Source organism: Triticum urartu, chromosome 1, assembly GCF_003073215.2.
Source record: "Triticum urartu cultivar G1812 chromosome 1, Tu2.1, whole genome shotgun sequence".
NCBI lineage: Eukaryota > Viridiplantae > Streptophyta > Magnoliopsida > Poales > Poaceae > Triticum > Triticum urartu.
Genome location: NC_053022.1, coordinates 557,077,697 through 557,099,154, shown reverse-complemented (window position 1 = coordinate 557,099,154; position 21,458 = coordinate 557,077,697). Strand labels below are relative to the sequence as shown.

General features: G+C 46.7%; 1 pseudogene; it reads right to left on the bottom strand.

Moving 5' to 3' along the window:
- Positions 1-15,383: 15,383 nt before the first annotated feature.
- On the bottom strand, positions 15,384-17,334 carry LOC125539261 (annotated as a pseudogene).
- Between the last annotated feature and the right edge of the window lie 4,124 nt (positions 17,335-21,458).

Genomic DNA, 21,458 nt, shown 5'->3' with positions numbered 1-21,458 from the left:
CCACCTTGGCCACAATGTCATTCATTTCCGGTCCCGGGAAAGCACCCAAGGTAGCACAAACTTCAAGATGACGCCCTCAGGATGGGTAGCGACGCGAGATTGATGCTGTCGTCTGACCTTGCACCGCAAGGTCTAGGCCTTGGCCCGACTATGAGCCAAGAGCTGAGGAGGTCGAAGAGCTCCACGACGACCTTCCAGGAAGAAAGCGACATCCAAAGATGCCGCGCCATTGACATTCGCTTGGAGCAAGTCTTCTTCCGGACCCCCGTGCTGCCGAACGAATGCGGGAAGACCGTAAGTAAATGGCCCACGAAAAAGACAGCGAAGGCCATTTTGATATAATCTTTCTCTAAGTTGCTTGATCCATTTTCAAACATTGATCTGGTTACGGAGTATGATTTTGGGTGCTTTGAGTATTTGGTTCCTTTCGTTGTTTATGTGCAACGGCTGATGGATGTTGGGTCCAGGGTAGTGAATATGATCAGAATGGTTGGGAGTTGGGCGGTGGGGGGTGGGAGTTGAAGTGATACTAGTGCTTGTTGTATGGTGAGCCATGTTTGATGCAAAAAGGACATCGAGTACATTGAAAGAAATAGGTTTTAAGGGCATATACGTGATTACATAAAGAGAAGGAAAAGGTGTACTTTCCATAATGAAGAGACTGATGTCCAGGCAATGAAAAAAGAAGCAAACCCCCTGGAAAAATAATTTTGCTCCAACTTCAGAAGAAGAAAAAATCAGATGGTTTATGCATCCTATTTCATGAAATTGTGAAACTCACCCTGAAATGTGGAAAGAAAGTAATCGTCCACATGTAGTACTCCTACTTACGATTACTAATCACTAGTTACTAGTGTTAAGACCAATAGTATTTAATAACAGTCGATGTACATGACTCGGTCTTGATAAGACCTTGTAATAATATAATGTGCTATGACCCTGCCGATTTTCTCCTATGAGACAACCAGACAGGGTCTAACTCTTCAGTAAGTAGCATTTTTCTGTAAGACAAAACTCTCACTAGTAGAAAACGGGCCTATTGTCCCGGTTTGTAAGGGCCTTTTGTCCCGGTTCCTGAACCGGGACTAAAGGGTCGTTACTAATGCCCTGTCCCTTTAGTACCGGTTCAGTCCAGAACTGGGACAGATGGGCCTTCACGTGGCCTGTGCGCGGAGCCCAGGCAGGAGGGCTTTTGGTCCCGGTTGGTGGCACCAACCGGGACCAATAGGCATCCACGCGTCAGCATTTCTGTGGCTGGAGTTTTTGTTTTTGTTTTTTTAAGGGGGGGGGTTGGGGGTTTTGGGGGGTTAATTTAGTTGTTTCATATATTGTGTTAGCTAGCTAATTAATAGAGAGAAGTGTCCTCTCTTATGTCCGTGCTTGGTCGACGCTACGTACTATACATACGTATAGAGAGGACTAGACACGCTAGCTATCTACTAAGCAAACGAAGGAAATAGAAGATCGTCATGAACATATATGCATGCAGAGAGAAGTGATATCGACCACCTCTCCTTCTCCGAGAGATTGGTCGAACAACAAGTTCTCGTATATCTATCCGACACTACCGGCTACATATATACAATAATTATCTCTTACAAATATAATCTCCTAACATACGGACGCATGGTCCACATAGTATTCTCCGTCTTCAGCAATCACATGGTCAAGAAAGAATGCCGCCAATTCCTCTTGAATTGCTCGCATGCGAGCTGGTGCTAGGAGTTCATCCCGCATCCGAAACATCTAATTTGAAGAAGGGGGTCAATACACATATATATGAATGAATGAAACTCAACACAAATGATGGTAATAAAATAAAATTGTGAATATTGTTATTTACGCACTTCATATTGTTCGTCAGAGTAGCCCCGCTCACAGGTCGTGTGGCGGATGGACTCGCAAACGTAGTATTCACAGAAATCATTTCCTTGTTCCTGCCACAACCACTTTACAAGAAATAGAGGTTAATCAAACTGATAAGCAAGAATGCCAAATGGTATTGATGAAACTAGCGCTTGAATCACTAGGAGATGCACGGAACATGCTACTATAGTACTTACTTTCGGGTGTCTAAATTCCAGCTTCTTCGGCAGTCCCGGAGCTTTTTTGGTGAATTTTCTCCAAACTCTGCCAGACAAAGAAAACAATTACTTGATATCAGAAATGAACAAAGTTGCTGATATGGTGGATAATGATCGATTTAACTTACTTCTCGAGCATTTGAGTCATGTCCGCATACTCCTGGGGATCTTTTCGTTTAGAGTCCAAGACAGTTACTACTCCCTGCTCAAGCTTAATCTCTAGGAGAATATAGTGGAACCTGCGCATGCATGCATAACTCATCAATTTCATTACTATAACCTTAACTAATATATAAGGGAAACCGAATATGCACAAGACAGTAACACTCGCTTGAAGTTGTAAGGAAAGAGTATTATATCTTTGTTTTCATTTATTACCAACGATCGTAGCAAGTTGGCCTTGGTGCCTGCGGCATGAAATTTAACCTCAGTTGCATCTATGAGATTTTTGTTAATGAACCCAATATCACTGACTTGTCTTTTCTTCAATTCGACGATCTTCAATCTGCATAATATAGTGAGGATAATTATAAATACATGCAATGAAAGAGCTGAGCTATATAGAGAGACTTAATGACAGAAGTAGTACTACTTACATACAGTAGCAGGTGACCGTTGCTTTATCGAGGGCCAATTGATTGAAAAACTGAAAGAACTCCTCAAATGGAACAGGCAACAGTTCAATTCCAACGAGGTCATACTCCTTTTTAACTCTCACATACAAAGTATTCCTCCCTCCAGACTCTCTGTAGATTTTCAAGTACCAATCATGCAATCTTCGCATCATCGTTGATAGAGATCTTTCATCTTTGACGAGAGGCTTCCCGTACTCGTATCTTTGTATCTGCACCTCCAAGAAATCATAATGTACATCGTCGGGCAGGTAATCTCCAAGATTGCTATAACCGGGCACCATCCTCGGATCATTAGCAACGATGTCGCTAGGCACCTTGAGCGGGGGGCACGATTGCTTCGCTTGTTCGCCGAGCTGGGCAATTTGTTTCCCAGCTCGTCGTTCTTTCATCTTTGATCACTGACAGTACTTCCCGACCGCTCCGCTTCGGCAAATGCCTTTCCAATAATGCGCTCATAGTTGCCTTTCGGCGGAGACTTGGGTGGTTTTGTCAGGGCAGCCAGAGTGCGCTTCGCTTTCACCGGATCTACCTTCTCCACCGGAGGTGGATGTTTCTTTGCTTTCACCCCTTCAAAGAAGTTCCTCACTTCTTCTCGAGCGATTTCGGCGATCTCCTTCGGGGTCCTGTTGTATGGTAACTTCTCTGGAGTCTTCAGAGAAGGACCGAATCTGTATGTCCTCCCGCCTCTGGCTGTACTGCTAGACGCCGGCAGAGCAGACGGAGCGGCTGTCTTCTTTACTTGCTTATGAGGCGGAGGAGAAGGACTACGACGCGCCGGAGCAGCCGGAGCAGCGGCGGATCTCTTCTGCCCTTGCTGACGAGGCGGAGAAGGAGGAGGCTGGCTGCTCGGGCGCGCCAGCGCAGGCGGAGAAGGAGGCGGAGTGCCTCCACGCGCCGGAGAAGGAGCCGGCCGAGTGCCCTGATCGTCACTCGCCGGAGGAGGAGGCGGAGTGCCCTGACTCGCCGGAGGAGGAGGAGGAGGAGGCGGAGGCGTCCAGTTCGGAAGGTTGATGAGCTCCTTCCGCCATAGGCATGGAGTCTTCAGAGCAGAACATAGACGAGTCTCCCCTTCACCGGTAGGGTGGTCAAGCTGGAGGTCCTCAAATCCCTCTGTTATTTAATCCACCATCACCCTAGCATATCCTTCTGGAATCGGCCGGCAGTGAAAAGTTGCGCCGGGTTCAGTAGGAAAAACAAAGCCAACAGCCGCCTTGACCTTCATATTAATCCATTGCGTCATAAGGTGGCAATTTTGAGACTCCATGATAGCATCCATGGGATAGCTGGCAGGAGCCGTCAAGACATGCTCCGGCTGAAGGAGCTCAGTGGAAGCCACACTGCTTCTCCGCTGAGATGGCGGGGTAGCTTCGGGGGAAGCTTCGGCAGTTCGTTTGCTGCGATTTGCTTCTCGTTCCTCTATCGCTTGTACCCTAGCGTGCGGTGCCTGCAGTTGGGTCTGCTCCACTTTCTTCCTCCTCTCGTGGCATTTGTAACTGCATGCGTCCGGAAACCCAGACTTCCACGGAATGGAGCCTGGAGTGCCTCGTGTCCGTCCAGGGTGCTCAGGATTCCCGAGGGCCATTGTGAGCTCGTCGTTCTCTCTGTCTGGAACGAACGTCCCTTGCTGCGCTACTTCATATAGTGCTTAAGCCTCTTGACTGGTATTTCCATTTGCTCGTCCGTCCAAATGCACTTCCCTGATACAGGGTCCAAGGTTCCGCCAGCCCCGAAGAACCAAGTCCGGCAACGGTCTGGCTAGTTAATTGTCTCTGGTTCGATCCCTTTATCAACCAGATCATTATCAGCCTTGGCCCACTTAGGCCGGGCTACGAGGTAGCTACCTGACCCCGTGCGATGGTGACGCTTCTTCTTCGCAGCATTTTGCTTGTTTGTCGCCGACATCTTCTTACTCTTTTCCGACGTCTTGTGGGCCACAAATGCGGGCCAGTGATCTCTGATCTTCTCATATCTGCCCTTGAATTCTGGTGTCTCTTTTTTATCGACAAACTTATTCAGCTCTTTCTTCCACCTCCTGAATAGGTCTGCCATCCTCTTAAGAGCAAAAGACTTGATTAATTGCTCTTTAACTGGCTTCTCCGGATCATCCTCTGGCGGTAGGGTGAAATTTGACTTCAGCTCAGTCCAAATATCATTTTTCTGCATATCATTAACATAAGACACCTCGGCGTCTTCTGTAGCCGGCTTTAACCATTGCTGGATGCTGATCGGGATCTTGTCCCTAACCAGAACCCCACACTGAGCAACAAATGCGTTCTTTGTCCGGACGGGTTCAATCGGTTGGCTGTCGGGCGCGATTGCTATGATCTCAAACCTTTCATCTGAGCTCAACTTTTTCTTCGGGCCTCATCTCTTTACCGAAGTTGTGCTCGATCCGGAGGGCTAGAGAAAAGAACAAAGACTTAATTAATATGTGTACATACCAAAACAATGAAAACATCAATTAGCTAGTCAGCACAGGCTTAACTAATATATATACCTAGCCGGACTCGGTTCGGTCACCGGAGCCGTCATCATGGTCTCCTTCTTGCACCGGCATTGGGTCACCGGAGCCGTCCTCATGGTCTCCTTCTTGCACCGGTATTGGGTCACCAAAGCCATAATAATCATAGCCAGCTGCTTCCAGACCATCGGTGTCGTTGAGAAACAACGAGCAGACGGCATCACTTCCTCGTGCGATTATGTCCCCCAACAACTCTTCTTGTACTTCGTCTCAGGCGGTGTCCTTAGTTTCTACAAATATTTACAACATGGCAATTATTATTCAAACATGACAGATGGATATATTAGTGGCAAACGTAGAACTAATATTAATTAGTGGCCTCGATGCTGCTTCTCTAGGGTTTGGGGTGGCCTCGACAACGCTTCAAGGGTTTGGGGTATATCGACAACGACGACATACGTACATGGGAAAATAATATTATCGGGGAGGGGGTATATCGACCCCCCCTCCACATGTTGAAGTTATCGGGAGGGGGTATATCGACCCCCCACGTGTTGAAGTTATCAGGAGGGGGTATATCGACCCCCCACGTGTTGAAGTTATTGGGAGTTTATATCGACACGACATATGTACATGGGAAAATAATATTATCGGGGAGGGGGTATATCGACCCCCCTCATGTTGAAGTTATCGGGAGGGGGTATATCGCCCCCCCCCCACGTGTCAAAGAAAAAAAGAGGAGAAGAAGAAAGGAATAGAGGCGATAATCTATCTTTTGCATATATACATGAACATATATATATATATACACACACACACACACACACACACACAGAGAACATATATACGTGTGGCGTCGACGTTGAACACTACATCTACGTCCCACAAGTGACGCGGGCGTCGACGCCCACGTCACTTGTGGGACGTGGATGTAGTGTCCGACACCGACGGCCACATGTATCTCACACCGACGATACTTGCTATTTAGGGTTTCCTCTACCGCTCGGCAACCCTCGACGACCCTCGTTCCCGATAAAAAAAAGAGGAAGAAGAAGAAGAAAAAGAGGAGAAGAAAGAATAGACTCCTCTATTCTTTCTTCTCCTCTTTTTTTTCTTCTTCCTCTTCTTTTTTTATCCTCTTCTTCCTCTCATGTTCGACGACCCTCGACCCCTCGGCGATCCTAGACCCCCTCTCGACCCTCGACCCTCGGCGACCGTCGACCCCCTCTTGACCCTCGACCCCTCGGCGACCCTCGACCCCGTCTCGACCCTCGACCCCTCGGCGACCCTCGACCCCCTCTCGACCCCTTGACGACCCTAGAACTTTTTTCTCCCTGATAATATTTTTTTCTCCGAGAGAGTTAGTGTTCCCGAGTGAACCGGAGGGGGACATTGGTCATATCGGATTCGTCATATTTTCTACGAATGTTCTATATACATACATCCATCGATATCATTCCATACATACATAGACATCTACATTATATATGAACAAAAAAAATCAAAATTCATCATACATACATCTACAGTATATATGAACAAAAATTTCATCATATCAATATTTACATATACATACACACATACATACATACACATGACCCCCCTCATTCATCATATCAATATTTTGCAAGGGGAAGGAAGGGGGGAGGATGGGGCGGTAGCTACCTCTCCCGGCGGGATCGGGGAGGAGACGCGGGCGGCCGGCGTCGGGGGCGACGGTGACGAGGACGGGCTCGGGGTCGGCGAGGGCGACGGCGGGGCGCGCTCGGCGACGACGGCGAGGCAGGGCGCGCTCGGGGGCGGCGGACGGGCTCGGAGGCGCAGGGGGTGCGGCAGGGCACGCTCGGGGGCGGCGGACGGCAACGACGTGGGCGGCGGACGGTGTCGGCGTGGGCTCGGGGGCGGGGCAGGGGCAACGGCGTGGGCGGCGACGGCGAGGCAGCCTGGCGGCGATGAGCTCGGTGGCGTCAGGGGGAAATGGGCGATGTAAACTGAAACCGCTAAGTGGTGGGTATATATACATGAAGCATTGGTCTCGGTTCGTGGCACGAACCGGTACCAATGCCACCTATGGTCCCGGTTCGTGCTACCAACCGGGACCAAAGGTCTCATTTCGGCAGCCCAAAGGGCGGGAAGCAGAGGCCATTGGTCCCGGTTCGTCGCACGAACCGGGACCATAGGTAGGCATTCGTACCAGTTTGTGCCACGAACCGGTATGAATGCCGCCATATGGTCCCGGTTCGTGCGTCTAACCGGGACCAATGGCCTGCGCCGCGGTGCGGTGCGGTGGGATTTTTAGTCCCACCTCGCTAGCCGAAGAGCTCCCGCACCTGTTTATAAGCCCTGCTCTGTGTTCCCTTTCAAACTCCTCTGAACTGCGGGCTTACGGGCCTAATGGGACACTACAATGCCTGTGGGCCTACTGGGCCTGCTGCGGGCCTGAATCCTGGTCCATGGTTGGGTTTCTAGTCGTATTCAGGGCGTGCTGCCCCAGTAGGTGGCATTTTCTTTTTTGCTATTTATTTTTTCATTTCTACTTAGAACTAAGTACTTATAGTTTTTTAGTGATTTCTTTTTTCTTTTAGGTCACAAAAATTATAAACTTTCTATTAGTGCCATTAGTTTTAAAATTTGAATAGTTTAAATTTGAATTTTTTAAAATTTGTGTGAATCACTAGTTTATGAATAACTTTACTATAAAAATTGATTTTTGAGTCATTTTTTCCTGCTATTTAATATTACTATGTTTTATCATTATACTCAATTTGGTAATTTTAGTTAGTCATAACAAATATTATAGGCATTTTTTTCTTTTTTGCTATTTATTTTTTCATTTCTACTTAGAACTAAATACTTATAGTTTTCTAGTGATTTCTTTTTTCTTTTAGGTCACAAAAATTATAAACTTTCTGTTAGTGCCATTAGTTTTAAAATTTGAATAGTTTAAATTTGAATTTTTTAAAATTTTTGTGAATCACAAGTTTGTGATTAACTTTACTAAAAAATGAACATAGATGCACCTATAGAGAAAATTCAACCTAAATTCATAATCAATTTCTATGAATTTTAGAGAAATTCATTATGAATTTAGGTCAAATTCCCTGTATAGGGCATCTATTTTCACTTTGAGAGGAGCTCAACAAGGCAGAGAGGGACGGGCTTATAAACCGGTGTGGGCGCCCTTCGGTTGGCGAGGTGGGAGTAAACTCTGAGCGCAACGAGGACCAACCCTTTAGTCCTGGTTTGTGGCACAAACCGGGACTAATGGTCATGGGCCAGGGGCGAGCCGTATTTTTTCCAGTTTTTTGTTTTGTTTTCTGCATTATTTATTTTCTTTTGTTTTTTGCTTTATTTTTTAATTCTTTTTGCTTTTAGTTTTAGAAAAATTATAAAATTTCTGATAGTGCCATTAGTTTTCAAATTTGAAAACACTTTTTTAGTTTTTTTTCTTTGTTGCTTTATTTATTTTATTTTGTTTCTACTTACAAAAATTACTTATTGTTGCTATTTTTATTTTTTTCCAGTTTTTTTGTTTTGTTTTCTGTATTATTTATTTTCTTTTGTTTTTTGCTTTATTTTTTAATTCTTTTTTGCTTTTAGGTCAGCAAAATTATAAACTTTATGTTAGTGCCATTAGTTTTAGAAAAAATTATAAACTTTCTGTTAGTGCCATTAGTTTTCAAATTTGAATTCTTTGAAATTTGTGTGAATCACAAGTTTGTGATTAACTTTACTAAAAAAATGAACATAGATGCACCTATAGAGAAAATTCGACCTAAATTCATAGTTTTCAAATGAACTCTGAAAAAGTTGGCACAGCATACTCGTGTGTTACAAAGTTGGCATGGTATCATCATAATAGTTGCGGGAGAAAGTCTTCACTTTTTCTTCGCTTGTGTCATTTGCTTATTACGCCGTAACCATGGATAATCTTCATTGTTTATCAGGATGCTTGGGTCAGCCTTGACATTGAAGGGAGGAATTTCATGAAACTTTTCATAATCTTCAGACATGTCTGTCTTGCCCTCCACTCCCAGGATGTCCCTTTTTCCTGAAAGAACTATGTGGCGCTTTGGCTCATCATATGATGTATTCGCTTCCTTATCTTTTCTTTTTCTCGGTTTGGTAGACATGTCCTTCACATAGATAACATGTGCCACATCATTGGCTAGGACGAACGGTTCGTCAGTGTACCCAAGATTTTTCAGATCCTCTGTTGTCAATCCGTACTGTGGGTCTACCTGTACCCCGCCTCCTGACAGATTGACCCATTTGCACTTAAACAAAGGGACCTTAAAATCATGTCCGTAGTCAAGTTCCCATATGTCCACTATGTAACCATAATATGTGTCCTTTCCCCTCTCGGTTGCTGCATCAAAGCGGACACCGCTGTTTTGGTTGGTGCTCTTTTGATCTCGGGCGATCGTGTAAAATGTATTCCCATTTATCTCGTATCCTTTGTAAGTCAATACAGTCAAAGATGGTCCCTTGGACAACAAGTACAGCTCATCACAAACAGTGTTATCACCTCTGAGACGTGTTTCCAACCAACTGCTGAAAGTCCTGATGTGTTCACATGTAATCCAGTCGTCGCACTGCTTCGGGTGTTTGGAGCGCAGACTGTTCTTGTGTTCATCGACATACGGGGTCACCAAGGTAGAGTTCTGTAGAACTGTGTAGTGTGCTTGAGACCAAGAATATCCGTCCCTGCATATTATTGAGTCACTTCCAAGAGTGCCTTTTCCAGTCAGTCTCCCCTCATACCGCGATTTAGGGAGACCTATCTTCTTAAGGCCAGGAATGAAGTCAACACAAAACCCGATGACATCCTCTGTTTGATGGCCCATGGAGATGCTTCCTTCTGGCCTAGCGCGGTTACGGACATATTTCTTTAGGACTCCCATGAACCTCTCAAAGGGGAACATATTGTGTAAAAATACGGGCCCTAGAATGACAATCTCGTCGACTAGATGAATTAGGACGTGCGTCATGATATTGAAGAAGGATGGTGGAAACACCAGCTCGAAACTGACAAGACATTGCACCACATCACTCCTTAGCCTTGGTACGATTTCTGGATCGATCACCTTCTGAGATATTGCATTGAGGAATGCACATAGCTTCACAATGGCTAATCGGACGTTTTCCGGTAGAAGCCCCCTCAATGCAACCGGAAGCAGTTGCGTCATAATCACGTGGCAGTCATGAGACTTTAGGTTCTGGAACTTTTTCTCTGGCATATTTATTATTCCCTTTATATTCGACGAGAAGCCAGTCGGGACCTTCATACTGAGCAGGCATTCAAAGAAGATTTCTTTCTCTTCTTTCCTAAGAGCGTAGCTGGAAGGACCTTCATACTGCTTTGGAGGCATGCCGTCTTTTTCGTGCAAACGTTGCAGGTCCTCCCGTGCCTCAGGTGTATCTTTTGTCTTTCCATACACGCCCAAGAAGCCTAGCAGGTTCACGCAAAGGTTCTTTGTCACGTGCATCACGTCGATTGAAGAGTGGACCTCTAGGTCTTTCCAGTAGGGTAGGTCCCAAAATATAGATTTCTTCTTCCACATGGGTGCGTCTCCCTCAGCGTCATTCGGAACAGCTAGTGCGCCGGGACCCTTTCCAAAGATTACGTGTAAATAATTGACCATAGCAAGTACGTGATCACCGGTACGCATGGCAGGCTTCTTCCGGTGATCTGCCTCGCCTTTGAAATGCTTGCATCTCTTTCGACATTGATGGTTGGTCGGAAGAAATCGACGATGGCCCAGGTACACATTCTTCCTGCATTTGTCCAGGTATATACTTTCAGTGTCATCTAAACAGTGCGTGCATGCGTGGTATCCTTTGTTTGTCTGTCCTGAAAGGTTACTGAGAGCGGGCCAATCATTGATGGTCACGAACAGCAACGCCTTTAGGTTAAATTCCCCCTGTCTGTGCTCATCCCACGTACGTACACCGTTTCCATTCCACAGCTGTAAAATTTCTTCAACTAATGGCCTTAGGTACATATCAATGTAGTTGCCGGGTTGCTTAGGGCCTTGGATGAGAACTGGCATCATAATGAACTTCCGCTTCATGCACATCCAAGGAGGAAGGTTATACATACATAGAGTCACGGGCCAGGTGTTGTGATTGCTGCTCTGCTCCCCGAAAGGATTAATGCCATCCGCGCTTAAAGCAAATCATACGTTCCTTGGGTCCTTTGCAAACTCATCCCAGTACTTTCTCTCGATTTTTCTCCACTGCGACCCGTCAGCGGGTGCTCTCAACTTCCTGTCTTTCTTACGGTCCTCACTATGTCATCGCATCTACTTGGCATGCTCTCCGTTTCTGAACAGATGTTTCAACCGTGGTATTATAGGAGCATACCACATCACCTTCGCAGGAACCCTCTTCCTGGGGGGTCCGCCGTCAACATCACCAGGGTCATCTCGTCTGATCTTATACCGCAATGCACCGCATACCGGGCATGCGTTCAGATCCTTGTATGCACCGCGGTAGAGGATGCAGTCATTAGGGCATGCATGTATCTTCTCCACCTCCAATCCTAGAGGGCATACGACCTTCTTTGTTGTGTATGTACTATCGGGCAATTCCTTATCCTTTGGAAGCTTCTTCTTCAATATTTTCAGTAGCTTCTCAAATCCTTTGTCAGGCACAGCATTCTCTGCCTTCCACTGCAACAATTCCAGTACGGTACCGAGCTTTGTGTTGCCATCTTCGCAATTGGGGTACAACCCTTTTTTGTGATCCTCTAACATGCGATCAAGCTTCAGCTTCCCCTTTTGACTTTCGCATTGCGTCCTTGCATCGACAATGACCCAGCGGAGATCATCGTCATCGGGCACATCGTCTGGTTCCTCTTGATCTTCACCAGCTCCCCCCGTTGTAGCATCACCGTATTCAGGGGGCACATAGTTGTCATCGTACTCTTCTTCTTCGCCGTCTTCCATCATAACCCCTATTTCTCCGTGCCTCGTCCAAACATTATAGTGTGGCATGAAACCCTTGTAAAGCAGGTGAGAGTGAAGGATTTTTCGGTTAGAGTAAGACATCGTATTCCCACATTCAGTGCATGGACAACACATAAAACCATTCTGCTTGTTTGCCTCAGCCGCATCGAGAAACTCATGCACGCCCTTAATGTACTCGGAGGTGTGTCTGTCACCGTACATCCATTGTCGGTTCATCTGCGTGCATTATATATAATTAAGTGTCCAAATTAATAGAAGTTCATCATCACATTAAAACAAAAGTACATACATAGTTCTCATCTAACAACATATAGCTCTCCAGAGCATCTAATTAATTAAACCATACATTGAAACTATGTAAAACATTTCAATGCGAAAACAAATGCGATCATAATCGCAACCAAGGTAACAATTGATCCAACGGCATAATGATACCAAGCCTCGGTATGAATGGCATATTTTCTAATCTTTCTAATCTTCAAGCGCATTGCATCCATCTTGATCTTGTGATCATCGACGACATCCGCAACATGCAACTCCAATATCATCTTCTCCTCCTCATTTTTTTTTATTTTTTCCTTCAAGAAATTGTTTTCTTCTTCAACTAAATTTAACCTCTCGACAATAGGGTCGGTTGGAATTTCCGGTTCACATACATCCTAGATAAATAAAATCTATGTCACGTTGGTCGGCATAATTTTCATAAACAATAAATGAACCAATAGTTATAAAGATAATATATATACCACATGCGAATCATAGACAAGACGAGGGCCGACGGGGGTGGATACCAAAACCATCGCACTATATAAGATGAAATAATAAAATTAAGAAAATAATACAAGTATCTATGTAAACATACAAGTAAGAATATTTTTTTTCTTTCAGAAAGAAGATAAGAACAAGAGTCTCACCACGGTGGTGCCGGCGATGAGCTCGGCGCGGGTGATCGATGGCGGTGAAGACGGGGACGGGGCGTGACAGACCGCTAAACCTAGACAAATATTAAGGAAAATGGAGCTTGGAGGTCGAGCTTGGAGAGGAGAAAGCTTAAGTAGTGTGGCTCGAGCATTCCATCGAACACCTTGTGTGCATAGGAGGTGAGCTAGAGCACCACCAAGCCCTCTCCCCCTCGGCCAGAAAAAACAGAGCAGTGTGCTCTGTTCTTACGCGAGGGGGTATATATAGGCACCTCATTGGTCCCGGTTGGTGGAATGAACCGGGACTAAAGGGGAGCCTTTGGTCCCGGTTCAAGCCACCAACCGGGACCAATGGTGGTGGGCCAGGAGCGAGGCCCATTGGTCCCGGTTCGTCCCACCAACTGGGACCAAAAGGTCTAGACGAACCGGGACCAATGGCCCACGTGGCCCGGCCGCCCCCCTGGGCTCACGAACCGGGTCCAATGCTCCCATTGGTCCCGATTCTGGACTGAACCGGGACCAATGGGCGGACCCGGTCTGGACCTTTGCCCCCTTTTCTACTAGTGTCTTCGTCAACCGGTTCCCCCTCCCATCGCGTCCCTCCACCGATTTTTCATCTAGTTGGTTTTTCCTCACCATGCCATGTGGACGACATCTTTCAAGTACGTCAACCGGGAACCAAAAATCCGCCAGGAAATTTGCAACATTTATATGGCGAAAATATAGCAAACGGACCCAAAAAGTGAAATTTGACATGGAACATGTAATGGTGTATCCAGTCAATAAAAAAAAGTTAGGGTTAGCTGATGAAGCAACCGACACTTTTTCCTTCTATAATCTAACTAGTTCTTCTCAAGTCTTGGCACCCTAAGGTTTGGGATTCCTATTCTTATTTTGGAGAAGACCTAAACATAGGTCAAGAGCACAATCAAGATTTTTTAACCTATTTTTATCCATTTTCCCCGCTCTTGCAGTTCAAATTTGAATCATATAAAGAAAATACACTTAAGGCCTATAAAAGAAAATAGATAGGATAAAGAAAAGAAAAGAGAAGGAGCGAACAAATACTGTAGAGTAGAACAAAGCATAAAATGAAAAAAAAACAAATAATGTACAAGATAAATGAAGAAGAAGAAAAGGAGAGGGAAAAGAAAAGAAAAAAGTTTGTTGGGTGCCACTCGGCAAAGGCGTGCAATGTCGGGTGCCATGTGGCAGAACTCCGTGTATACGTCCAATGTGGCGAATGTCACCATTTTGCCCGTGTTTTCTCTATGGCTTGCATGATCCATGTTCAAACTACTCCCTTCGTTCCTTAATATAAGTCTTTTTAAATATTTCAAATGGACTACAACATACGAATGTATATAAACATATTTTAGAGTGTAGATTTACTGATTTTGCTCTGTATATAGTCACTTGTTAGAATCTCTAGAAAGACTTATATTTGGGAACGGAAGTAGTATGATATACTATGGTGCTTTGAGTATTTGGTGTCCTTTCACTGTGTACGTAGAACGGTTGATAGCTGGTCCAGCCTAATTAATATGATCATAACGGTTGGAAGTTGGGTAGTGGGGGTTGGGAATTGGAGTGAGATATAGGTGCTTGTTGCATGTCAAGCCATTTTTGACAAAAAAAGACATCGAATATATTGAAAGAGACAGGTTTTAAGAACATATACATGGTTAAATAAAGAGCAATGCCACACATACATAATTCATTGTACGTGATTAACGTAGATGCTTAGGTGGGGTCTTCTGATTGGGTTTAGGGTGGTTTCATAATTGTTTAGTAGGTGTCATATTTTCGTTAAATAATTAAATAGGATGGAAAAAGTGCACTTTCACTTGAAAACAGAAATAAAATTTTCGTTAAATAATTAAATAGGATGAAAAAAGTGCACTTTCACTTAAAACAAATGTAAATAAAAAATACGGAAACAAACGAACAGAAAGAGAATAATAGGTGTACTCCACACCTCTCTCACCATATTGGCATAGCGCGAATCAACCTGTGGTTGGATGGTTAGAGGAATTGTGGTATCCCCAGCCCACCAGGGTTCAAATCATGGTGCTCGCATTTATTTCTGGATTTATTTTAGGATTTCCGGTGATGCGTAAATTTCAAGATGACAAGGTGTCTACGGTGACGTCGTAAATTTTAAGATGATATGCCGACTCGGTCTTTCAGAGAAGCGCATAGTGATAAGATGTGGGTGTGTGCGTTTATAGGGTTGAGTGTATGCGTGTATATATGAGCGCTTGTGTCTGTAGTGACGTTGAAAAAATAAACCATATCGGCATGGCCTGTTATTCATGTCTAGTACTCTCTCGTATGAAATTATTTATCATAGAATAGAAATAAATAAAATGAATGTACTATCTAAAATAAAAATACGTCTAGATACTTCATTTTCTTCGACAAATAATTTCGGATGAAGGAACTAAGTACATGTCTTAATTATCCTAGAGCGAAAATTTTGACTTGACCATCTGTCTTCTCGTTGTTTCCAAGTTCGGACACGCCCTTGTCCTTCCTGTGCGCGAGCTCCCCCACATGGTGAACCATATTGGCCACATCCCGGCCCGACGACCCGCCTTCCGCCATCGCCTCCCTTGCCATCGTCGCGAGCTTCTTCGCCGTCGTTCGTATTTCCGCCCCCTCATCCATCAGCTCCCTCAACGCTTTCTTGATGTCGTCTCTCACGACCTGTTTCGCATATAGCTCGGGGTTCATGAACACGTGCACCCGGACGCCGGCGCCGAGCACGTCCACGACCAGCGTCTCGTTCAAGAACTGGTCGGCGATGTGCGGCCATGTCAGGAGCGGCACGCCGTGGGAGAGGGACTCCAACGTGGAGTTCCACCCGCAGTGCGTCAGAAAGCCGCCCACCGCCGGGTTCGACAGGATGCTCATCTGCGGTGCCCACCCACGGATGAAAAAGCCGCGGCCCTCCACGCGCTCCTCGAACCCCGCGTCGAGGTCTCCCTAGTCACCCAGATGAACGGGCGATTCGACGACTCCAGGCCGGCGGCGAGCTCCGCGGCCTGCGACGGCAAGAGGCGGGCCATGCTGCCGAAGCTGACGTAGAGCACGGACTGTTGCGGCCGCGCGTCGAGCCAAGTGGCGACCGAGCCGGCATCGACGGCCGCGGGGTTGCCTCTTCCGGTCGTCGTCTCCGCGTCGGAGTCCAGAAGGCAGAGCGGCCCGACCGCCCACACCTTCCGGTGGAGCGCCGCACCGTATCCCTTGATGTACGCGCTCTCGAAAGCCGCGCAGGTGTTGAAGACGAATCCGTCGGCGGTGGCCTCGGCTTCCAGCGTGTCACGCCTTTCCTTCTCCATCCCAGGAAACTGGAAGAACCCAAGCGACGTGGCCTTGCTCGTGACGGCGCGCACCGGAAAATCGGGCACCTCGAACTGCTCCAAGTCGCCGGCAACGCAGTCGGTGTCGTGCACGCCGTGCTTGGCCAGGCTATGCTGCGCCAGGAGGAAGAACGCCGACGGGCCTTGGAACACAAACCGTGGGATGTCAAGCCGGCGCGCGACGTCGGCCGTCCACGGGTTGCACGTGTCGGCGACGAGGCAGTCCGGCCGCCGTGGCAGCGCCCGGAGGTACGTCTCCAGCGGCCCGGCGAGCAGCCACACGGCTTCATAGAAGAGAATGATGCCGGGGAGGTCCGTGACCATGTCGTGGCTCTCGCACCCCTCGGGCAGCCCCAGCGCCGGCCCCGGGAACGGCAGCTCGGCCACGTCGACGGCGAGCCCCTCGCGGGAAGCGTGCTCCAGGACGGCCCTGTTGCGCGCGGCGGTGACGGGCGTGAGGACCACGGTGACGCGCGCGCCGGCGCGGTCGGCGATGAGGCGCGCCAGGTCGAGCACCGGGATAACGTGGCCCGGCGCAAGGAGCGGCACCAGCACGAAGTGTAGCGGCCGTGCCATGGCCGCGCGGAGTACAACAAGTCAACACGAAGTTGGGGATAATTTACTTGTTGTACGTGCAGTATGCTGGAAGGAGGAGCTATAGATTAGCATCTGGAAGGCCAAGACAGATAGAATCACGGCCATGGCCAGCGTTGGATCGAGATCGAGATCCACGGAGTAGAGGCAGTGCTGCTACATCGGCCACCCACGTGCATTATCAACAGACGACGGACGGACGATGCTGAGGTGATGCCGTTTACACGAATATGGCGAATCCTATCTATTTGCGCGCGCAACGCGAATCCTCCCCGTCGATGAATCATGTGGATCAGCGCGCCCAGGCCCACCGGGTCCCAACCAACGATTCCCTAGTTCTTTTTTCCCACGGTTATACGACCGGATACAGTCACATCGTATCTGTTCAGGCGACCAGGCCCCTACACCATTGAGCTGCGCGCCTACACCATCACTCGGTTGCCCCATCCACCCCAGCGATTTATAACTTGTCAAATTTCGATTCCCAGACTTCAGATCTAGCCTCATGTGAGTTCTTTCCCCAATTTTCTCTGTTGGATTTTTTCTAGTTGTTACTTAGGCTGCATGCGTATCATTGTTTCACTCATCTGTGTGTTTGAGATCTGCTAATTTATGTGCTTCTTTGTTTCCTCCCGCAAGATTGTTTAACATGTGAACTCCATGTGCAGGGTTTGTTCTGCTGCTCCTGAAATCGATGGCGGCCCGCCTCTCCGACGTCCTCCTCCACGGCGAGCCGCCCAAGCACCGTAATGCATTTTCTTCCCCCATCAGCGCTTCACCAAGCAGCAGCACATGGAGTTGGAGGCAAGAAGAGGAGGAGCAAGAAGGGGAGGACGCGGGCGACTAGTTCCTCCCCTGAGCTCGAAGGCCGAGGGCCCAGATCCGCGGTTGTTCTTCCCAAATCTTGATGCCATTTGCTTTCCTGCGATTCTTTTTTTAGAACGAAGACGCCGGAGGCGTCCGGCTTTAAATTAATAAAGCCCACATAAGGCAGCATCCAACAGGTTCAACACTTAACAACAAAGATAAAACGGCCGTAGCCAAGGTACAATACATGCTACCGGCCGAAGCCTGCAAGAGGACATAAGCAACATAGAGCAATGTGCCGGTCCAAAAGATCAGAGCCTACGGCAGGCTAGTGGCGGGCATCAATCTGGATCGTCCGAATCCGCTCCATCGCCTCCGACATCCGATCCGCATCACGCCGTTTCCCCAACAGCGTCCATGTCTGAAGAAATAAGTGGCATTTGAAAATAATGCCAGCCGGGTGAGAAGGAATTTGTGCTCGATAGTCATCTTATTGCGGGTGGTCCAAATGGACCACAGTAAGGCTCCCACGCAGCGCCATAAGACCCGGCCAAAACCATCCCTAAAAGCAGCTAGTAAAGCGCGCAGGTCCGAGGTAGAGCGAGGATCCCAGGTCTGCCCGAACGCCTCCCTAACCGCACTCCAAGCAAAGCGAGCAAGGTGACAGTTAAAAAATATGTGGTTGGCATCTTCATGTTGGCCACAAAGCACGCAAGAGCCGTCAGAGGGCCCATTCCTACGAGCGATATTATTGGAGGAGGGGAGGCGATCGCGAAACATCTGCCACACGAAGATTTTGATTTTTAAGGGAATGGCAGCTTTCCATAGCCCCCTAGCTATGTCCAGGGTCGGTCCCTCGGTCAGTTTGTTGTACAAGGATTGGACAGAAAACTTCCCCAAGCGCGAGAGAGCCCAGGAGACCGAGTCGGCCTCAGGACGAAGGTTCACTCCCGCCAGATCAGCTACAAGCCCGTCCCAACAGGCTCGTTCGTTATCAAGCAGGGGTCTTTTGAAAGAGACCGCAGGCGGATTGGAACGCAGCGCATCTGCCACTAGGATTTCTACGTTAGTAGCAAGCCGATATGCTAAGGAATGGCTTTTCCACAAGGGTTCCGAGCCAAACCAGTGGTCCAACCAAAACCGTGTTGAGGACCGATTGTTGACACAAAACTTGGCTCCTAAGGTGAATGCCGGCATAACTTTCTAGATCCCATTCCAAAAAGTTGATCCCTTAGATTTGGAGGTAAGGAAATTCCCATCTGGGAAGTATTTGGCGCGAAGAATATCCACGCAGAGCCCTTGCTCGTTTTGGGAGAGTTTCCAAATCCACTTGGTTAAGAGGGCGACATTCATTAGCTTCGAATTAAGAATCCCAAGACCTCCAAATTTCTTAGGGCGACAGAGCGCGGCCCATTTGATTAGGTGGTACTTCTTTTTGATCCCCGTTCCTTCCCAAAAGAACTTGGATCGGGGCGTATCAAGCCTGGCATGAACCCCATCAGCCAGCAAAAACATGCCCATCGTGAACAGAGGAAGGGAAGACAGGCTAGAGTTAGTTAGAATTAATCTGGCCGCCGAGGAGAGGAAACGACCACGCCAGGGGCTAACTCTATTTGCCACCTTGCCATACAAGGGTTCCCATTCCAGAATGGAGATGTGTTTATCTGAGATAGGCAGGCCCAAATACTTAATTGGAAAGCTCCCTAGCTTACAATTAAGTAAATTGGCTACATGAGAAGCGAGCGGAGGATCCATCCCAATGGCTATTACCTCGCTCTTAAGGAAATTGATCTTAAGACCAGAGATGATTTCGAAAGCGAGGAGAATAAGTTTGACCGAAGCTACGCTATGATCGTCAGGCTCAAAGAGCAGCAAGGTGTCGTCCGCATATTGGACGTGGGTGACCCTTGGTAAATATCCCGTATTCGCATCGCCCTTGGTAACCCACATGCCCGTCGATTTCCTGCGATTCTTCATGTGTCGCTGTTAGTTTTTGTTGGGTTGCTAAGAAGAATCAGGAGGAGCCGTCCTCTGCTCCTTCTCAAAATTTCCCTCCCAGATCTATATTCTTGGGCATCGATTTTTTATCTTTTGCTTGACCATCAATCGCACGTACTTATTACTTAAGATTTTTTGTGTTGCTGTGTTGGATTTGGGGGTGAGGCTTTTTTTTCTGGTGCGTTCAGCACTGATGGTGTATGAATTACGATGTGGTATGTGTGCTGCCTTGCTAATCTCCTCAAATTCTGGATCTCATGTCTCACATACAACATTTTAGAAAAATGCATTTAATTTTATGACCAGCCTGACATGGATTGAGTGTACTCGTATCATGCATATACCATATGTGATGTAGTGTTTAGTGATGACAATATCACAATAAGTGTGAGACAGAACCAAAGGTCGGAAACCATACCGAATGTGCCATATAACCGCCGATGCGCACTTTATATCCTCGGTTATGATCCTGTTATGGTTGACCGTGAAGAACTTTAAAGATAACAACCATATATACTCGAAGGCGGGTCTCTTTCACTCGACCATGAAGAACTTTAATGTTATATCGATGGGTAAGTTTTTTCACTAGGGATTGGGAAAACAACCTCATAATTATTGTGATATTTTCATCACTAGACACTACGTCCCATATAACCTTCGATGTGCACTTTATATCATCGGTTCCGGTCTCCTTATGGTCGACCACGAAGAACTTTAGAGATAGCAGCCATATGTACTCGAAGTTGGGTCTCTTTCACCCGACCATGAAGAACTTTAATGTTATATCGATTGGTAAGTTTTTTCACTAGGGATTTGGGAAACAACCTTATAATTATTGTGATATTTTCATCACTGGACACTACGTTCCATGTAACCTTCTATGCACACTTTATATCCTCGGTTCCGGTCCTTTTATGGTCAATTGCGAAGAACTTTAGAGATAGCAACCATACGTACTCAAAGGGGGGCCTCTTTCACCCGACCATGAAGAACTTTAATGTTATATCGATTGGTAAGTTTATTCACTAGGGATCTTGGAAAACGACCCCATAACTAAATTAAAAAATTTATATTTACAGAATATATTAGAAATATATTAAGACATTTCTATTTGTAGTGCAATGTTGTGTTGAGGAGGTGAGCATCTGCCAGCCGCAGCATACTGGTGACGTGCTAGCTGTGCCCCGCCGATGGATTAGTTAATTTTTTAAACTGTAGTCTCAGAGATTTTTGAGTCATTATGTAGTGTACACTTTTGTTTCCCTGTGTAAACGTTTTTTGGCAACTTCAAAGAACTTTTTGTAGTGCAACGGACGACTCCTTGCAATCGAATCTCCACGCTGTAAAGGCTCATGAGGTCCTTTTTTACCAACAGTCCCGGTACGTTACTTGCTCACCACAAAGAACTTTTTTGCATCGGATATTTAATCCTTGTGAATAAATAAATTAATATACACGTGTAAAAATTAGTACAGTACTATTACTTAAACTTACGACTAGTACTCACGTCAAGGGATGCTATTTAGCATGTAATCTTCGCGGTAGATAATACTAATAGGAGAAGCAGACGGAATGGTGCATGCTGTACAGTAGGGTAGGATCGAATCTTATAGCTTGGCCCCA